Genomic DNA, 16,541 nt, shown 5'->3' with positions numbered 1-16,541 from the left:
ACTTACCCTTTCTCTTATTATTTTGTTGTTTTCTATTTCTCTTTTGTGTCTGTAGATACTTTTCTCTTTCTTTCTTTCTTTCTTTCTCTCTCTTTCTTTCTTGTTTGTCACTGAATTTCTATCTTTCAATCTCTTATTATTTATTTGTCTTTCTCTTTATCATTCATTCACAGCCCTAAAAAATATATATATGTATGAATCTACAAAGAGATAGAAAATATTTCTACAACGTTAAATGTTACTTTGTTGTACGAGGGAAAAAAAAGTACAAGTATCCTCTCAACGAAAAGAGAGAATGAACAATTTTTCGTCTTTTGTTTTTTTTTTTTTTTTTTTTAATTTAACTCATTCCTTTTCGCCCTAACATTATTCTATACTATTTCTATGGAGTAGTATCTCGTAGGGGTCGTTAATTTATCTCCGACGAAAAAGAAGTTTTGGATAAATTTTCTCTTCCGAAAAGGGGAGGGGAGAGGGGGGAGATGATCGTGTCTTCTTCTTTCTCGTTCGTTCATTCGAGTTCGGCAAGTCCTTTTTTCCTCTTCTTCGTCCTCTTTTTCCATATTATATTTTTTTGGTCTTCTTCTTTTCTTTTTCTTTTTTTCTAACACAATTTTTCTTTGACCTCCCTCGTGCATGATTTTTAGTATTTAAAAGTACGTTTAATAACCGTAGCACAACGTGAAAGAAGAACGGAGAGAAGGGAAAACCGTGATACTTGTTTTTCCAGAACGGACCGAACCAGGATCGCGAGCCACTTTGATTAATGCTTCCTTTTTGTCATTGTTACGCCCGTCATAGGAAATAAATGGTCGCATATCGTTCTCTCCTGCAATAACGTCTACATACGTATCCCTTTTGTAATGTACCTACCTTACTCGAGAGCTTAAGCGTTACACCTAGTGCATACACATATATATATTACACATAGAATACATACATACACACATACATGGATCTATCTACTTACGTTAGAAAAGACAAATATAACAATAATAATAATAATCTTACAGATAAAAACAATGCACAATAGAATGTGATAGTTACGTTTCTTATAATAATAATAATATTAATATTATTACGAATTAAAATATCAATTTTTTTAATTAATTTCTTTTTTTTTTGGAATAACCCAAGATAATATCGTATAATTTGTATTACATTTTTCTTTGTAACATTCATGTAATATAACTTTAATAAAGGATAGCATAAATGGAGAGAATTCGACGGTATATATATATACTGTGTTAGATTTTTAAATAAACGTGGTAATAAATCGTACATGACCGTGAAATCATTGTTCTCATCCCATTTTACATGATCTCTCTCTCTCTCTCTCTATCTTTCTATCTCCCTTTGGGTCGCGAGCAATAATTCAAAAAAAAAAAATACTTGTTGAGCCTCGGTGAACGTGATACATCATTCGTATAACGAAACGGCTATCATCATCGGTTCACTCAATTTTGATTTTAACGTCGTTAACCTTGCACTTACTCGTGCGCGAATTCATCGGAAAAATCGATCGATTGGATAGAGTAAAAGAGAATGAACGAAAGAAAAAGAGAGATAGAGAGAGAAGGGTTATAGGGTATTAGTAGAATAAAAAAGATAAAGAATAAGCAGCACCGTTGGATTATCACCATAAATGGGATGAAATATTAAGCTTGATTTTGCTGCGAACCAAAGAATGAACGAGAAAATAAAAAAGAAGAAGAAGAAGAAATAGTATCGAGGGTTGGGATAGGTTTGAAAGAGGAAAAGGTAGGAGTTGTAGAGGGTTGGGTGGTACTCGAAGAAAGGGCAAGTTTTATTAAAAATCCACGTTGAAGAATGATGGATATCTTTAGACGAGTAGGACGAGAGTCGACTCTCGGCTTCTCTACTCGAGTAGAGTCTTGAGAAAAAACTGTTCTTCAAGGAAGACACAGATAATTGAGAAGAGACAGACTTTCCATATCTTTCACTCCTTTTTCTTCTCTCCTTTTCTCTTTTTATTTCTTTCCGTCTCGCCCGTAGAGAAAGCTTTGATTTTAGTATAGCCTTTATGCAAAGAAACCAAGAAAGAAAGGGAAACAGAAAACGAGAGAGATAGAGAAAGAAAGAGAGAGAAGAGTGTGGAAGAGATTTACCAAGAGGAAGAAGAAGATGAAGAAGAAGAAGAAGAGGAAGAAGGGGAGAAAAAAATGAAGAATAACGTGGACGTTAGCTGGTATAAAGAATGAGAATTAATCTCTACAAAGTAGAGAGAAAGAGAGACAGAGGGAGAAAGAGGAGGAAAGGGAAAAGGATACATTGAAGATAAAGAAAGAGAAGGATGGTAAGATTTACACGGACAATCGAGTCGACGCGCCGAGAAGATAAAATTCAGGGATGAGCTTTACGATCGGTAGAGTAAGTCGAATTACGAAACGAAGTGCCGTTTCTCTCGCGTGCGAGAGAAAAAGAAAAAAGAAATAAAAAAAGGGAAGAAAGAAAGAAAGAAAGAGATAGATAGATGAGGGTGAGAGAGAAAGAAAGAAAGAAAGAAAGAAAGAAAGAGTAGTAATAGTAGTAGTAGTAGTAGTAGTGGTAGTAAAAATACAAAAAAAAAAAAAGAAAAAAGAGAGAGAAATAGGGAGGCTAAGTTTTCTTTAGGATAGAGAAATCACAAATAGAGGTAGGAGAAATAAAGCTAAGAAACGAGTAAAACGAAAGAAGAAAGGTATATTTTGAAGGGAAGAAAAAAAGAAAGAAAGAAAGAAAGAAGAGAGAGAGAAAAAGAGACAGAGATAGAGAAACGGGTTGTACCTCAAGGGAAGGGTGTAGAATGAGGGATGAGAAGAGTAGTGAATTAAAGCGGTTCGTTCTGCCTAACGAAGTCAACACGCCAGGCGGACCGGATGAGGCTGCCTCGTCGAGCGGAGACTGTCGTAACAAGCGTAATCTTATATAAGACGGGTGAGAAGGGCGAGGGTCATTTCTGGAGGGTAGAGAATCGTTGCTCGGAGAAATCTAAAAGAGAGAGAGAGAGAAAGAAAGAGAAAGTAAGAGAAAAAGAGATAAAGAAAGTTCTTCTTAGTCGGTAAAAACCTCAGACCGCGAGAATTCGAGTTATGCTTCTTTCCTGCTTTGGGACCACCCCTTTTCACCTCCCATTTCTTCCCCTTCCCCCACTCCTTTACCACTGCTTTACTTCCGTTCCTCTTTCCACTCGCCATTAAAATGATAAAATAATGTTTGCCATGGTAAGTGGCACTAAAGCCAGCCGCTTAACCACTCCCCTCCACTTTCAAGTTTTCTTCATCCTCCTCTCCTTACCCTTCATCCTCACTCTTTCTCTCTTTTTCTCTTCTCTTCAAGTCAACCCCTCGACTTTGTACCATCTTGTCGAACCACTTGACTCACGCTCGTTCACCCCCGGTGCTAATTTACGAACGCCCGTACTCGACGTGCCGACGAGTAATCGATTTAAGCGAGGTAAACGGTGATTCGGTGGGGGTGGAGGTTGGTTGGTAGGTAGATTTAGGGAGGTTTAAGGCGGGAAATGGGAGGTTCGAGGAGAGAGAAGCTTAGATCTACGAAGAAACGGACAAGGGATGAGTTCCCTTATCACTATACGATAATGTTGTAAGCATTTAGTGTGTTCATTGTTTTATGTGTTGTTAAGAAACGATCAAAGTTGTGATCAACCATTATCCAATGTATATTATCATCCTCTTGGGTTCTATTTACCTTGACGTCTAATTAATTGTGATAAGTGACGGCTTTTGTCGTGTTCAGATTCGATTTAATTAGTCGATTCGATCTAATTAGTTGACGAGAAAATTGGGGACGTTGGTTTATCAATATCTTCATCTCGTCGAGATTGGTAATTTATCTTATTTATCGGGAAATTTTAATTAGACATTTCTTACATCGATCAATAAATGAGAATAATGATATCTTCTTCTGTTTACATAAATAACAAGTATTATATTATTCTTTTTAGAATTAAAATAAAAACTTAAGAAAGAAATTATTTTATAATGAATATTAAAAAAGAAAAAATCAAATTAATTTCGGTTATTATTATTTATCATTATTGTTTGAATATTTCAATATTTCTTATTATAGATAATTGTAAAAATAAAATATATTATATTTTCAACTAAATGAAAGAAATATATATAAAAGTTTAAACCCTTTATTAGCCGATTAATCGGCTTTACGGTTTATCGACGTTCGACGGTTTTTCTATTAAATTTCTTTTTTCTTTTGTTATTTTCCAAATAAATATTTACTTAAAATTATACGCGCGTAAAATATTTAATTTAATTAATATTGAAATATTGAGCAGTGAAGTAGGATCGATAATTATTTTACAAATAACAAAAATCTAAAATGTTTCAGTGATCTTTAGGGAAGAAGGGAAGATAAGATCTCGGGTTGTAGGTGGGAGGTTCAAAAAAGAAGGAAAAGAATTTCTACCTTTAACGACACGTGTAAATCTCAGGGATTGCTATTACCGTTTTTATCTGGAACGTCGTTCGACGATCTCTCGTATTCCCTAACCGTATTTCCCTGCAGCGAATTTAGTACTCCCACGCGTGGCTGTTTGATCTCGTACTTCATTCAGTCCACTGTAAACGCGCGCGTGTCTGTAAATAATCCTACGGAATCGAGCGGTCCTGTTTTCAGCACATAAAATCGCGAGAAGAGAATCTGATGCGTATATGAACCCATTCCTAACCACCGTATCCCCATTTTCATTTTTTTTTTACCCTTCATAAATCTAAGACATACAGTTTTTATTTCTAAGGATTTTATCGTCAAAAATATTGGAGACTTAGAACAAAAAAAAAACAAGAACATAAAAAAAGAAAGAACAAGATTCTTTTCTTACGAGCGACTTTATTTTTTATATTACATTTTATCATTAAAAAAAAAAAAAAAAAACGATGTTACTGATCAATGTTGTAAAAAAAAGTGTGGGATAATTTATTGAAAGATAATTTTTTAACGTAATATGATTTCTTCGATAAAAATAAAATAAAGTAAAAATAAAAGAAAAAAAGAAAGAAAGAAAAAAAAATAGAAAAAGAAAGAAAGAAAGAAAGAAAATTGATGTCAAATTCAAAAGGATAAACTTGACCCATGTTGAACAGGAGTCTTCGAAGGATATCTTTCATCTCATTCCCTCCTTTTTTCTTTTTTTTCGATTCCCTTTTTCAGTACCTTCTTAAATCCATCGAAGATCTCAAAGGTCCCCATCGAAGAAGTTAGAAAAGACGAAGTAGTAGAGTCGGCTTTAACGGTTCGATTAGCACGGACATATCGAAACACTTTTCAGCACTTTGCCGTAGAAAGACGTTCAGGGATTCCAGTTATCTCTATCTTTTACTTTATCAATACCAATACTATCACTTCGTCTCACTTACTATCCTCCTTTCTCAGTATTTTTGAACGATGTGCGTTCCCATAGTATCTACACTTTCTACCATCTATATATTACATTAAAAGCAATGCAAGAGAGAGAGAAAGAGAAAGAGAGAGAGAGATTGGTGTCGGAACGGGTGTCTGTTTTGAAAGGGTAGCAATTACCCCATCCACGATGCTAAACTCCAGTTGTCCTCACGAGCAACGTAAAACGTTCGTTCACTTGCTGAACAGAGAAAAAGGGAAGGAAAAATGGGCAAAAAGAATAAGTGTATGTGTGTGTGTTTGTTTGTGAGATATACTATACACAATAAGAAAGAAATAAAAAAAAGGGTAAAAGAAAAAAGATAAAATGCGTAAAAAAAAGGAGATTAGAAAGGGTTAAAGTAGTGAGCTTTCGAGAGTGATAAGGAGAGAGAAAATATACGGGGCTCATTAAACTGGGAATGCTGATTGCGTTAGCCTTGGGCAAGTAATTCTGTCCCACTCTCTCTCTCGCTAAACGACCCTGCATTTTCGTTTCTACAATCTACCTACTAGCCGTGCGTAAGTGAGAGAGTGAGAGTGAGCGAGGGTATAAACGTGCAAGTACATTCACTCCACCTCTCTCTGTGCATCTCTATCATATGTGTCTGTGTATATGTGTATGTATATGTGAAAACGCGTACGAAGCCGTTCGTTGCGATCGAAAAGCACAGCAATAACGCGAAGTCTCTAACCCACTAGGTCCCCCCCCCATCCCCACCTTCCCCCTCATTCCTCCCACCCTCGTTTATCCCTCCTACGTTTCCTTCCTATCCTCTTTTACTCTCTAACCTTCCTCTTAATTACCGAGGAACTTTTCAATTAGAGTCCTAGCAGACGTCGAATTCGCTTCGCTTTCTATTCGCGACCGATTCTCCCAGGAACGAGAAAACCGTTCGCCATCTTTGACCGACTTGCACTTCCGTTTTTATTTTACTTCTTTTTTTTCTAGCTCGATCTTCCTCTCTCTCTCTCTCTCTCTCTCTCTCTCTCTTTCTCTCTTTTTTACTCCATTTTCTTTTTTGTTTTTTCAGAATTACTTGATGTGTACATCGATAGATAAATACTTAAGTAATCGCGTGTAAGAGCAAAAATTTTTATTTACATCTTAAAAACAAAATTTGAAAGGAATTTTACAATGCAATTAGTTGCGTAGATTAATGGATAATTGTATCTTTTTTCTTTCTTTTTTTAATCATAAAAACATAGTATGCGATTAATTACGTGACGAGAAAATCAACATTTGATAAATAGACATTTCCCTTTTGTCGGAAAAAATAAGCGATAAAATAATTACATTAGAATGCAAAAAATGTTAAAATTAGAACGTTATAATCTTAAATTCTCTTTATTAGGAATATTATTATCGTTGCACACATGCGTAACATTCGAAAAGTCATAGAAACAACATTAATTAAAAGTATTTTCATAGAAGACGACGTGACAGTCTGAAGGGGAATTTCGAGGAAGACCGTGGTAGTCCGAACATATACTCACCTCAGTGTTGCACAATGCTTATTAGACAAAAGTGTAGTATTAGATAAAGAGTAGGCCGAAATAATAAGAAACAAATATATATTATCTTCTATCTCACTCTTCCGTAGACTAAATCCTATAGATGTATATATGTTCGTCTCTTTTTAATGATGTATTTTCGTTTAATCGTGTTTCACTCTCTTCCGTTTCACCGATTTCCAAATCACCCCGATTCTAAAGAAGTTTTCACTTCAAAATATATTTTTCACGGATTAAACACAACGGGTACACAACGGGAGGTGGAGGTGAGGGGTAGGGCGATGTTGTTTGTAACAAAGTTATAACGTACGATTATGTCTTATTTACGATACAGTTAACTAGATAAAGTTGTGTTTGGTTTGGTCACGCAGCATCCGGAAAATCCTTTCGTTTCGTTTCGTTTCGTTTCGTTTAGTTTCGTTTAGTTTCGTTTAGTTTTGCCAGTCAGAAGAGAGAGAGAGAGAGAGAGAAAAAAGAGAGAAAGAATAAAAAACAAAGAGAGTGAGAGAGAGAGAGAGAGAGAGAGATAGAGAGATAGAGAGAATTCGAAACGGCATTTTGCTCGGTCATTAAAAAGCTTTCAACCTGGGAACGAACCGTGCGTCATGTTCCGCACGTCTCGCCTACGGAACCTCCGCGTGTCCAGAGAAAAATGTTTCGCCGGCCGCAGGATGTATCCGCCTGCGGGAAAAAAAAAGAGAAACGTCAAACGTTTCCGCCGTCGTTTCCGCCCTCGCTGATGATGGTGGTAGCGGGGTGGTAGTGGTAGTGGTGGTGGTGGAGGAGGTGATGATGGTCGTGGTCGTTGGTGTTGCTGATGCCTCTGCTTCTGAATCGCTCTCTCTCTCTCTCTCTCTCTCTCTCCCTTTCTCTTTCTCTTTTTTTCTTTCTTTCTCTCTCTTTTTTTTCTTTTTTCTTTTTTACCCCCTTGTTTTTTTCGATCGCTAGTTGTGTCGAAATTAGAGAGATTTTCTATCTCCTCACCTCTACAGATACTACGCGAGCACGAGGAATCAAAAAAAAATAAAAAAAGATAAAAAATAAAAAAGTGTTATTCGATCCGACGTTAACGTGTTTACGATTATTTTTTAAATTAAATTCTTCCCGTCACAGATTAATTTTTCAAAAATTTGATGATACTCTGTACCGGAAGATCGGCGAAGAGATATAGACGAGAGGAAAAATGTATTTGCATATTTGGTGAAAGTTATTTGATCGTGTTTACTTTTGTTATAATAAAAAGTAGATAGGTGGAGGAGAAGTTTTGTTTATAATTATATATGCATAATAATGGTAATAATTATTAATTTGATTGAAATTATATAAAGAAGGTTATTAATGATTGAAATGATTTATTTTTATGAAATTCATTAATTAAAATTTATCAAATACGAAATAGACTCGTGTTTATTAATTATTCAGCAAATTGTTTTTATAATAATAATAATAATATTTCTGTACTTATAGATAGAATAAGGATATTTTTTTCTTTAAATTAGTACAGATTGGAAATCTCTACGACTTTTCGTTTTGAAAATATGGTCTTTTGAAATTTCTCATTCATTATGACAATGAATGGTGGAGTCAGTATGAGCTGTAGTAAATAGTAAAAAGTATTTACGTCGAACAGCTGACAAGTGTCGCGTAAATTCCTAGAATTTATGTAGGTCTCTAGGCTAATCTATTCATTCATGAAAATTATATAGGTCAATGTACTTATCTTTTATCTTTCATTTAAATAAAAATGTCTCAGGAATTAAGGTGATAACAAATGATAACCCCGGCCCATTAATGGTAATTGATCATTGGCCGATTAATAATAGTTGATCATCGGCCCATTACCGGCATTTATTATCGGCCCATTACCGGCATTTATTATCGGCCCATTACCGGCATTTATTATCGGCCCATTACCGGCAGTTATTATCGGCCCATTACCGGCAGTTATTATCGGCCCATTACCGGCAGTTATTATCGGCCCATTACCGGCAGTTATTATCGGCCCATTACCGACATTTATTATCGGCCCATTACCGACATTTATTATCGGCCCATTACCGACATTTATTATCGGCCCATTACCGGCATTTATTATCGGCCCATTACCGGCATTTATTATCGGCCCATTACCGGCATTTATTATCGGCCCATTACCGGCATTTATTATCGGCCCATTACCGGCATTTATTATCGGCCCATTACCGGCATTTATTATCGGCCCATTACCGGCATTTATTATCGGCCCATTACCGGCATTTATTATCGGCCCATTACCGGCATTTATTATCGGCCCATTACCGGCATTTATTATCGGCCCATTACCGGCATTTATTATCGGCCCATTACCGGCATTTATTATCGGCCCATTACCGGCATTTATTATCGGCCCATTACCGGCAGTTATTATCGGCCCATTACCGGCATTTATTATCGGCCCATTACCGGCATTTATTATCGGCCCATTACCGGCATTTATTATCGGCCCATTACCGGCATTTATTATCGGCCCATTACCGGCATTTATTATCGGCCCATTACCGGCATTTATTATCGGCCCATTACCGGCAGTTATTATCGGCCCATTAATGGTAGTTGATCATTGGCCGATTAATGGGCCTAGCAATGGGCCACGTATTACTCAAATTATTAGCCCATTAACATCATCATAATTTAATAATCTATATATCATCATCTTCAGACAGTTATATATTTCTCTATGTCTGATCCCCCGAAAAATATACCTGACAATACGAAGGATTATACAGATTACAATAAAAAAAACTGCTTGAATAAACAATGAAAGAGAAAGGGATTGAACAAGATAAGAGTCGTCCGTGCGCGCCGAACGCTCAGGAAAGCGGTCCGAGGTAGTTACGTTCAGGCACCAAAAATGTAGTTAGAGACATCGGATCTTTTTGAAATTTTAACACAATATTTCTACATATATATACATTCGAAAAATGTAAAAAAAAAAAAAAAATTTTTTTAAATTGCAGAGTAGAAGGTCCCCTTAACAATCGTAGATACTTCAAATCAGTAACGTTTTAAAGGATATATTTTTCTTTTTAATTATTTATCAATTAATTGTTATTAACAATTGTTATAAACAATTTATTATAAACAATTCTCAGAAAAAAGATTTTTTTTAACATACATTATAAAGTCTCAACAAATGCATATTGTAACATTATTGTACAATATATATTGCATTATTATAAATAATTTGTTATAAATTATTGTCACAACAAACTTTTTTCTTATATACTATTTAATCTCATTGTCAGTGTATTTTTATTTATTTACATACATAAAGTAACAATGTGTTATAAACAATTTGTTATAAACAATTAGTTATGAACAACTTACTATAAGCAATTATGGTAAAATATTTTGTTGAGAGCAAAGAAAGGTATGCAATTTAAATGACCTAAATAATCGAACGCATAAATTAATTTGTTAATATGTTTTAGACAAATTTTCAAAATTCATTAACAAAAATAAAGAATAAAAGTATTTAAATAATACGTATTTTATAAATACAAATAACACGTAGGAAAAGTAGAACAATGTGTTTTGGTAGTGACTGAATGAAAAGGATGCGAAAATCAAATGACATTGCAGAAAATTTAATTTAAGTCTACAAAAGACCCACTCACTATTTCTCGTATTAATTATTTGCAGAAGATAATGAATGTTTTTCGTGCTTTTCATAAGCGGACGACCCTAAAGCCGCTTTAACAAGGTGCCCATCATCAATCGCGATGAAATAAATGGAAAAATATTTTCCTTCTGGCAAGTAGACAAAAGTTTTACACTTTTATACATTTTTTCGCGATTCGTTCGTGAAACACGTTCGCGTGAATTTTTCTTTTTTCTCTTCTTTTTGTATTCTTTCCCTTCTTTTTTGCGTTTTCCTCTCGTCATTCTGTCTCTTTCTCTTTTTATTTTTGTTCAAGAAAAATTCGATAGATGAGAGTACGACATTCGCTTGCGTATTTGCTCGCTAGATTACAAAACTCCGTGCTTGCATAGGAAATGCATATTTTTTCCCGAGATACCCATCGTACTACACGCAACGTAGTCGCTCAATTTTTCCGTCAACGACTTCGACGGATACGCTACTTTATCGTCATAGACTTATCGTCCACCTTTCGATGCATAATCAATGATTCGAAATAAAATGAAATATTGACAATGCCACCTGTCCGATCATACATATTCACCATCAAATATTACCATCGCAGTATACACGAGATATATCCTTTTAATTACTTGATTTATCTTTCCTGTTTAAATAATCATTTAATTAATTATACTCTCTCGCGTGAAAAGTATCAAAATTAATTTCATGGAAACATAAAAATTCTATCGATATTCGTCAATTATTAAAAATTTGTCTTTTCCCTTTCGCGATCAAATAATTAATTTAATTAAATTGTCCTAATAATTATTTTTAAATGTATTATATTAATCACTTTGAATTTTTTTTTTCATCTCACGGAAACCAATCGAAATCCAACTTTGGATTTTTCTTTTTCATTACAATTTTTATAATTCTGTCGATCAGACAACATTTTACACGAATTTAAAAGAAACTTACTAACTTTTCTTTTTCACTTTTGGTAAAAAAGAAAAAGAAAGAAGAATAAAGGAAAAGGTAGATTGATAGAGAGAGGGAGACGGAGAAAAAGAGAATCTCGCTATAATGGATAACACTGATAAGAAAGGATCTTCATCGTCGTAGTCGTCTTCGTCTTCGTCGTCGTTGGTCAACCGGGACTCTTTGTCAAACATTCGCAACATATTAACTCAAATTGCTTTCTCTTCTCAAGACAGGACACTCACTTCTACGATTTCGATTGCCGAACGGAACCAACGAACGAACGAACGAATTCTTTTGTCTTTCGAAAAAAGAAAGATAGAAAGAGAAATAGAAAGAGAAAAGGTAAAGAAAGAACGTATAACCAAGAGATAGAAATAGACAAATAGACGAGAAGAGAGAAAGAGAACGAGAGAGAGAGAGAGAGAGAGAGATGTGTGTGAGAGAAAGAGAGAGAGAGAGAGAAAATATCCGGTCCTGTAACGAGAGAGCCGACGTAGAATCAATCAGAGCTCCTGATTGTTGCTCAACGGTGTTGATACAGAGGGTTGGATACTTGGAGAATGATGAAGGAGGGAAGCTAGAAATTCGGTGGTTTCGTGGTTCCTATCATTCTAACTTTCCCTATCTCCCTCTCACTCTCGCTCTCTCTCACTCACTCTTATATATACCTGTATATGTATCAGTACTTTAGTGTGTTTTGCAGTTTGGAGTCTATATCAGGGTGTCCGAGGTACGCATTCAAAAGTCCTTTCGAATGTTAGTAGGACCTAGTGGGGGAGTTAAATCACAAGAGAGAGAGAGAGAGAGAGAGGGACAGGGAAGAGATAGAAGTGGGACTGGTTACTCGAGATAGAGATAAACAGGTTGTTAGATAGATCGAAAGAGAGAGAGAGAGAGAGAGAGAGAGAGAGAGGGAGGGAGAGATAGTTTCGATAGACGAGTGACCGAGTCAGTACTCCAAAGTAATCGAAATTCACGTAAGAGAGGAACAAAGTAGGGAAGGATAAATAAAAGGGAGTAAGAGTGAATGTATATGTGTGTGTGTGTCTGTGAGAGAGAGAGAGAGAGAGAGAGGAAGAGAGAGAAAGGGATGTGGAAGGGAAACGATAAATTACTAGGACCGAGCTAGCATCGATCCTAAATACGTACGTTGCTTTTAGCTTTCACTTTGTTCCATCTCGTATACGTGCTCTATCTACCTTACGAGATCGTACCTTGTTCTTCCTTTATTTCTTTCTTTCTTTCTTTCTTTCTTTGGTTAGTCCCTTTGCTTGTCCTTTTTCTTCATTCTGAGTCACACATACACATACACATACATTTTACCCCCCCTGCCTCTACCCCACTTCTTCCACTTTCTTCAACGGGGTCACAACGTGAGAAATATATATTCGACGATTTCAGGAACGGAGGATGTATGACGACGGGATAAAGTACCGTATTCCATGTGCCTTCTCGATCTCACCCACTCGATAATGCTCTCTCTCTTTCACTTTCTCTCTCCTTCTCTCTTTCTTTCTATTTCTAGTTTTCCTTATCCATCCGTCGAGTCACTAACACATTGAACTTCCCCCCCCCCTTATAGTGGCTATTCGTACTACAACAGAGTTAGAAGGAAAGAGAAAGAAAGAGAGAGAGAGAGAGAGAGAGAGAGAGAGAGAGAGAGAGAGAGTGAGAAAGAAAGAAAATTTATCGGATATCTCTTCTTTTCCTTAGTAGGAGAATAGGATGAAAAGTCGAGAAAAGTGTATGTTTTTCTTTTTATTCGCGAGAAATGGTCCTCCTCGTCCCACACCCCCGTTCTCTCTCTCTCTCTCTCTCTCTTTTTCTTTTTCTTTCAATTTCTTTTTCACGCACTACCGCGACTTCTTTCTTCCTTCCTTCTTTCCTTCCTTTTTCTCTTTCTGATTTACGATTCGCGATTTACCGTTCGGTGGCACCTGAACACCGCTGAATCGTCTTGTTTATCCGCTTTCCATGCTCGAGAGAATTCATATAATATGTCTCTTGTTATGTTTTGAAAAAAGATTGGCTTATTTTTTTGATTTATTTATTTTATCAGATAGAATGAAATAATCTATCTCGACAGAATTCGATTAACAACAAGTAAAATCGTACGTACATTTTTCAAATAAGCGTTAACATTTTTTTATACTTAGCATCGAACACGTACATTGATTTTGTAAACAAATTTATTTTCTTTGGTCTTATTTTTTACTCTCTTATTATTTTGTTAGTTCAATGTCTACAAAAGGTTTTATTATTGTGAGCCATTTGATTTGCGAAGTATATTTTCGTAATCGTTTATTTGAGTGATTTTTTTATTTGTTCTCTTTTTTTTTTTTCTTTTTTTTTGTGGAATACAGTTTTGTAGTAGGAAGTACATAGTAATAGATGCGTTTGTAGGAATTACGTCGCAAAGCTTTTACGGTGTATAAATGGGACAGAAAGTTGAATTTTTCTGTGTCGCGCTTGGAGATTTTAGAGCATATGTGTATATACAAAATATATATATAAAGAGAGAGAGAGAGAGAGAGAGAGAGAGAGCAGGTGGGTTGGTAAAATAGTGAATGAAAAAGGAAAAAGAATCTTTTGCGTTGAAGTTTCTCTATCGTCGAAGGGTTGTTCGTATTCGTACTTAAACGATATTCGATAGAAACGTGTGTCGTGGCTTGTACGTTTGCACACTCGAGGACATGCGTTTGAATAGCTCGGATGTATAAAAATAAGTGGATCGTATAGTTGTTTTTTCTTCTCTCTCTCTCTCTTTTCCTATCTTCCTTTATCTCTCTCTCTCTCTCTTTCTTGCTTTCATTTATTTATATTTTATTCATTTTTATTTTATACTATTTTCTTCCTTTTTTCTTCTTTTTTTTTTTTCATCTTCTCCTTTTTTCTTCTTCTTTTTTTTGCCAAAAGCAATATAATTCCAACCGGTTCGCAAATTGAAAATGTTTTTTGAAGTATTCTCGATAAATCTTTTTCAATCAAATAAATTTTACAAACCGCATACGAACGTATTGAAAGATTGTTAATTTATTTCGAATAGTAAAGAAAGAACGAAAACGAAAAGAAAATATACGAATTTCTTTTTCCTTCGTTTGATATATTATAAAATATATGATTGGATCATATCGTGGCTAATTCTTAAATTCTTTTTCTTAATTAATTAGATTATTTTGTTCTCTCGTTTGTTTCTGTATTTCTGTTTTTCCTTATTATCGGAGAAATTAAAAAAAAAAATTCATATGATATTTGCATTGAATCGTAGGAAGAATTTCTTTCGATTATTGTAATTGTTTTGTACAAATTGCAAGATCGCTAAACAAATGTTTTCGAAAAGCAAATTAAAAAGGATTTTCGGAAAAGTAGGTGGATACTGTTTTTCCATTATCGTAGAAATAATAATTATTTTTTAATTAGACTAATTTTAATTTTCTTAGCAGACTTCTTTTTTTTTTTTTTTTTAATTTTTTTACAGACTTTTTCATCCTTATGTTATTTTATAATTTGTTTTATTCTCCTTATTTTATTGTAAATGTATATACTTACATTAGACTTTCTTTCTTTTCTCTCTTATAGTTCTTTATTTTATTTTTATTTTTTTCTCGCCATTTTGCCTTTACTGAGCACGTCCTATTGCGTGCAACACAGTTGTTATTCTTATATAACCTTTGCGAAGATTGTAACGAGTAACCCCATAAACTATACGATATACACTGTGGATTAAGTTTTTAACTTTTGCGATAAGACCCTGTTCATATTCGCTCATTAACAATAAGTATTTTTCGATACACATATCATTAATAAATAAATTAATTAATTCAATTTTTCGAATAGTTAATTTAATTTATTTTTTTTTTACAGAAATAGTGCATTAGTTACGTTAACCGATAACAAACCTTATTATAAAACATACTTTTATCAAACCTAATTTATCCTATTACAAAATCGGGGCTAGCATAAATATTAGTTAGTCACTTTCTCAATTAATGAAGATAATTAATATGAGTTTAATAGTCACGTAGATAAATAAATATATAAGATATATTTATAGATAAATAGAAAGATAAATAGGAATCATTTTGTTTGTCTCTTTTTCTTCTTCTTTCTCTTTCTCTTTCTCTACTTCTATTTACAATACTTTCCTACAGTTTGCTTTTCTGTTTATCCACGTGCTTAGCCTTCGGCTCGCTTGTTGTTCGACGTAAGTCACGGGTAAACGCGACTGATCTAATTATTCCATAGCGTGGAACGTTCGTGTATGCTTACGCTTACCTTTCGATTCTAGACAAGTGTGAAGAGAAAGGCAGAGAGAGAGAGAGAGAGAGAAGAAAGAAGAGAGAGAGAGAAGGAAAAGGAAGAAGTGATTGAAAAAAAGATAAACATAAATGACTTTCTTTTTCTTGTTCTTTTCTTCTTTACTTTTATTGTTATATCTAATTAACTTCATTAAAATGATTCAAAATATATTTTACAAAGATTAAATTCAAATAAAAAAAAATTTTATTTTGAAAAAAAAAACGGTAATGTAATTGAAACATACATATCTTCAGTATAATTTTTTATAATTTATTCATAAAAACAAATTATCTATTCAAAGGTATTTCTAATTCAATTCCATTTCAATCGATTTAATACTAAAAGCATAATGATTTTATTATACCTATCAATATAACATATGAATATTATATAAAATAACATACTAATCTTTTCAAATAATCTATATATATATTTTGATTGATTAATTGAACATAATTCTAATATTGGATTGAAATTTTAATCAAATTTGAATTTTATAGTAATTTAGTCGATGGATCGAGTTGTAATAATAACTCTGTTGTAGGAATCGAAAGTCATTGATAATAATTGATTAACATATCGTATTTATATGGAAGAAGAGGTGAAGGAGTTACTCGACTCGATTCATTACTAATTGACGACATTAAATGGGAAATTAAATGAATCTGGTAGGTTGACGACTAAACGAAAACAGGCAGTAAATACG

General features: G+C 34.2%; 1 protein-coding gene across 2 annotated transcripts in view; it reads left to right on the top strand.

Annotated features, from left to right (window-relative positions):
• The window catches only part of LOC107063836 (uncharacterized), a 244,597-nt gene that overhangs the window by 86,538 nt on the left and 141,518 nt on the right, over window positions 1-16,541 (top strand). The gene's annotated exons all lie outside the window — the stretch shown is intronic.

The sequence above is a fragment of the Polistes dominula genome, unplaced genomic scaffold (assembly GCF_049000335.1).
Source record: "Polistes dominula isolate Pdom_NZ unplaced genomic scaffold, Pdom_raw_medaka contig_373, whole genome shotgun sequence".
Taxonomy (NCBI): Eukaryota; Metazoa; Arthropoda; class Insecta; order Hymenoptera; family Vespidae; genus Polistes; species Polistes dominula.
This window is presented reverse-complemented; position numbering and strand designations above follow the sequence as displayed.